The sequence below is a fragment of the Theobroma cacao genome, chromosome 10, assembly GCF_000208745.1.
Source record: "Theobroma cacao cultivar B97-61/B2 chromosome 10, Criollo_cocoa_genome_V2, whole genome shotgun sequence".
Taxonomy (NCBI): domain Eukaryota; kingdom Viridiplantae; phylum Streptophyta; class Magnoliopsida; order Malvales; family Malvaceae; genus Theobroma; species Theobroma cacao.
The window spans coordinates 2,720,336-2,726,078 of record NC_030859.1 but is presented as its reverse complement, the minus strand read 5'-3'; positions in this window follow the sequence as shown (position 1 = coordinate 2,726,078).

Below are 5,743 nucleotides of genomic sequence, written 5' to 3'. Positions count from 1 at the left end.
TTTTTAACTTTTGTACACCAACTAGGACTTATCAAATCATAGCAGCACAATTATCCTGCCTCTAATGGTGATCCACACAGTAATTTACCGAAATCTCTTCACTAAGAGTGTGTAAATCCCCAAGTCGAAGTTTGTGCTAGCAAACTCTCAACTTTGAGCTCCCTTGTGTTTCTCTTCTTTTGGCTGTGATCTTGTCTCAACACATTAGAAAATAAAACAAAACTCTTTTTTGTATTCAAGAGGCGGCTAAGGGATTTTTTTCTAGAGTGAATTGACCTACTTTATATCTAATAAGGATTATAAAATGTCTTGGGCTAATTGGGCCTTTATTTGATATTTCATCAAATCATATTTGATTTAACCCAATACTTAATTGGATTAAGCCTCTGTAAAATCAATTAGATCACATCCAATTGAACTCAAATTAATTTCAACAATTCACTTTATGTGTGTGATCCATTAGGTTCCCAACATTTTGTCAATAAAAATAAATTAATTCAATTAAGAATTTATATTTATATTTATAGATCATGAGTGGCATCTAGTAATACATAATGACCACTCAAATGTCAAGAGAGTCAATATGATTTGACTAACCTTTCAGTGTATAATATCTCAGTGTAATTCAATCTTTTCATCATATATAGCAGATAGATAAAAAGCCTGGTTCGGTGTCTACTTTCTAACTTATCCATATTAACCTTGCAACTTCTATATTGACTTATTAATATTGTCCAGGTCAAGGATTTTTAATCAATATAAGTCAGGAGCAAATGAGATATATCCCCTTCAATTCACTTGGGGTGATGAATCCTCTATGGATTACTCATTCATCTTCGCATGCTTCATGTCGTACCCAAAAGCACCTTGTTTAAACATTTGGTCACCTCCAAACCCATAGAGGTAAAATCAAAGCATGACAATTCACATACAAGATGACCTAGTATCACAAGTCTAAAGATTATTTGCACTACTGACACATGAGAGTATTTTTATAGACACTTGAGTGAAACACCAAATGGAACTCTCATAGCGGGTCATGTTCAGTGAACTTGTTTCTTAACAAGCACTCACATACTATCTCCAAGTATCTCACATGCTTCAACCTATGAGATTAATTGCTTACTTCCAAAGTAAGAAAGCTTAACATGTGTTGAGCATTGTCAATGTCCTTATGCTTGACAATAAAATGCCTAGAAACATATTTAGGAACAAGGCTTTGATGCATAAGTAATTTCTTGCAAGGCCATTATGTTAGAAGGACTTTATCTACATAAGTCTCTCATAACTCATTATAAATAAACTCATGGATAAAGAAATACCTCATATATTATATAAAATATCCATAATGTATTTAATATGAAATATAACTAATTAATGAAATGTTTTACAAGTACAAAATTGATTGGCTTGCAGGGCTTACACTAATAGAAATTAAACTTTACTATGGATTTGACATTTAGCACAGTTGGAGTAATGATACAAGAAGCAATAGATAGAAAGGAAAGAAGTTCTGCGAGGCAAAAAATCTTTCTTCTAGGTACGAATCTACAGAAAACATAACCGAAAATCCTGTAAGCCACCAGGATAACTATTAATGTTGACAAGCTGTAGTTAATGATGGAGAGAGCATGATACGATAAGTGTAAAGATTTAAGAGAAATAAGATATTGCAGTTTCCATGAGACTGTAGCTACTAAAAACATGTAATAGGAGCCAAAAACGGAAAGTGTTATGAGAAGAAACAAACAAATTGTGTGACTTGGGAAGAGATATGCTGTTAACCCCAGTGCCACCAAAAAGGATAAAGTGTTGTATAACCAAAACATGGAAGATGTTGGTATATGCCCTTGAGCCAATTGGATTGGTCAAGAAATATATATTGTCAATTTAATGCATATTTAATTGCATAATTATATGTGATAGAGGTTTTCCTTCATGTTAGTGCAATAATAAGGAGTTATTAAGAACTAATTGGATGAAACCTATGGAATATAAAGGCCTTGTAAGGGAATTGTAAACTTGTTACAATTATGAGATCACTATGCATCAAAGCCATATTCCTAAAATTGTTCCTGGTCATTGTGTTGTCAAGACAAGGCATTGACAATGCTCAAAGACTGGTACATGTTAAGCCTCCTTACTTGGGAAGTAAGTAATCGATTTCATAGATTGAAGTATATGGGATACTTGAGGATAACATGTAGGTGCTTGTTAAAGAATAAGTTCACTGAATATGACCTGCTATGAGAACTTCATTTGGTATTTCACTCAAGTGTCTATGAAAAATATTCTCATGTGATAGTTGTGCAACTAGTCCTTGGACTTGAGACACCAAGTCATCTTGTATGGAGAATGACATACTTTGATTTTACTCATACGGGTTTGGAAGCAACTAGATGCCTAAACATGGTGTTTTTGGGTATGCCATGAAACATGCGAAGGTGAATGAGTGGTCAAGAGATAATTCATCACCCTAAATGATATGAGGGGATGTATCTCACTTGTTCTCAATTCTTGATTAACTTGTATAAAGTCTTTAGCCAAAGCATGATGAATTTGAGAAAAGTTAGTTTTCTAAATTCATAAGGTTAGTCATGAATTATGGGAACTAATATGGAATGTTAGAAGTAGACACTGAGCCATGCTTAATGACATATCCGAGATATTTGATGAAAAGACCGTATTGCACTGAGAGGCTTATCACTAAAGGGCTTTGTCAAATTCTTTAATTGACTCTCTAACATTTTGGTAGTCATGATGTATTGCTAGATGCCGCTCATGATCTATAAATATAAATTAATTATCAAATTGATATTTGATTATGACTTATATTTATTGCCAACATGTTAGAAGCCTAATGGATCGCACACATTAAGTGACATGATTGAGATTAAATAAAAATAATTAATTAAGTTAGACTTAATTAAAAGAAACCAAAATAAAGTGAAAAATTAATTAAGTTTTCAGAGACTTAATTAAATTAAAATACAACTGTTGTATTTAGGATTACGTATTAGTTTGGCTATATAAATATGTTATATTAGCAAACTAAAAACCTGAAGCCTCAAAAACCACTTCTCAGCTGTTTCATAAAATAAGGAAAGAAAATAGTTTTCTTTGCCTGACAAAAATAAGAGTTAGCAAGAATTTTTGGTCTTTTTGTTTTAGAAACAATATTTGTTAGCACAAGTAAAAATCCTACCTTTGAGAAGGTCTTATTCAGTCACTGTCTGGATTATTGTTAGAGACCAAACACTTGGGTGGCTAAAGATTTGACAAATCCTAAACGTGAAGAAGCAAAGATTTAGATTTAATTGGCTCTTGATTACAATATCCAGAGTAAGGTATGTAACTCTTAAACTTATGAGTGTTCATTATTCATTTAAAAGTTACATGAAAAAACACAAATATTGATATTGTAGGATTCAACTGTTTCGCTGATTAAATATTATTTTATTTTTTTTACTGCATTACTATTTTAATTATTTATTATTTTCATGTTTGAGCATGAGGTCGAATTCTAGCAGAAGATACATCTGTTAAATCTGTGAGGTCTTGCGAAGGATTATGGCCACCCATAGGAAGATTGGCTTCTTGCGAAAATCTAGAAAAACTAGAGATTTGGTAATTCTGGGATAAAAGATTGTCACCCTTCTTAGGAGGATTTAATGACGCATCGTAAGTGGCTGTTATAATTAGCACAATCACTGCTAGAAATGTGTTACGCATCTCATTTGATATACCCTTCTTTCCACAAGCTACCATTGTTGTAAATTTTTGAAAATATGATATCTTTGATCTGAATGAATTGATGCTGATTGAAGAGTTGGGATTTTTGGGAAGCAAGGAACCACGCAAACCTCTAGCTTTCATTAACATATCCATAATCTCTCTATTATCCACTTGCCTTTCATTCCTTTGGCGTTCTAATACGATATCTAGAGCCGTCAATCCCTCCAAATTTTTGGAATTGATATGGTCTTGACTCAAATTTTCCAGCAACACTTCTAATATTTTATATCTATTTGATATCAAATTTTACTATGGGTTCAATTATTCTAATATTTGATAGTTTAATTCTAAGAACAGAGCGAGTAATTTTTTTTAACACATACTTTCTACTTGAGATAATGGATGTAACATGGAGGTATGAAGTGTCTCTTTCATTTGGTGTCTCAATATGATATCTATTTAAACAAATATTTTTAAAACTTAATAAACTTCTTTGAGACTTAATAGAAAATAACACATCCTCTATTACTCTATTCCTCAAGCTAGTAAAATATTAGCTCTTCTGAAGCCTTCAATTAATCTTAGACTACCAGATATTGAATTGACATTGACTTTTTTTTTCATTGTCAAGTAGAAAAAATATTTTTTATCTTTAAATATAATGTGTGTTATAGCAATGCCTGCTAGACATATATATATACATTATAGATCTTAGATCTAACAATATGAATATCCATAAATATATACAATAAGAAACTTACAAATTAACATAAAAGAATATTAAATATAGAATTAAAACACATAATAAGAACATATCATTTAAACATATTAAAGCATCTTCATAATATAGTTATACTAAATGTACCAATTACTATTAAGTTCATTCTCAGATATTTTTATTACCAATCGAATGATCAATTCCTTTGTCAGGACAAGAAAATCAATAATACATATTTTTGTTACCAATCATGTAATCAATTCCTCCTTCAAAATGGACAAATATCTTGATGTACTGTACAACTTGGCCATGATTAAAATTATCACAAGATGTTTTAATTTTCAGTGATGCTTGATAAAATTTAAGACGTACAACAAGTATATGACCAATGATCTTTCATGCCACATCAATAAGAATACGTTTTCTATATTTCTTTTATTCTTTTCATTATTTATCCACTTTTAGTGGGTTACAGGTATTCATCCACTTTTTGATTAGTTATCCACTTCTAGTGGGTTAGTGGTTTAAGGTATCTATTTACTTTTGGTGCATTGAAAGTTTTCATCTATTTGTGGTAGGTTACAAGTATACATCCACTTTTGGTGGGTGATCAACATATGATAGGTTATCCACTTATGATGGATTATCCATTTTTTAGTAGATGATGACATTCATCCACTACTTGTGGTAAATTATCCATCCACTTCTGGTAGCAAAATTATCTTTAGATTCTGATAGTAAAATTATCCATCCACTTCTGGTGGTAAAATTATTCTTAGATTCTGATGGTAAAATTATTATCCACTACTGGTGGCAAAATTATAATTAGAATTAAAATAGTGATAGTGTAAATTATTATAACGACCTCTTCCATATCCATAATCATAATTATTAAATGATGTGACATTCACTTTAGGAAATAGATAGATTCATGACCATGATCATAATATTAAATGATGTCGCATTCACTTCAGGGAATTGACAAATTTATAATTTTTTTATTAACAGCTCATTTCTCACATTCACTTCAAGAAATGGATATTATAATTTTTCATTAATAGTTATATAATAGCAAATTCCCTTTCCAATCAAGAGACATAATATAATATATACAACATGATAATAAAGTTCATATTAAGGTTGATTTTAAGAGAATGAAAATACTAAAAAGATATCAAATCACTTATTTGATTTTCTGAAATTAGAAATCAAAACCCAATCATTGAAATCCTTTTGAAACTTGAAGATAATGAAAACATAATAATTCTAAAACTTGAGAGATCAAAGAAT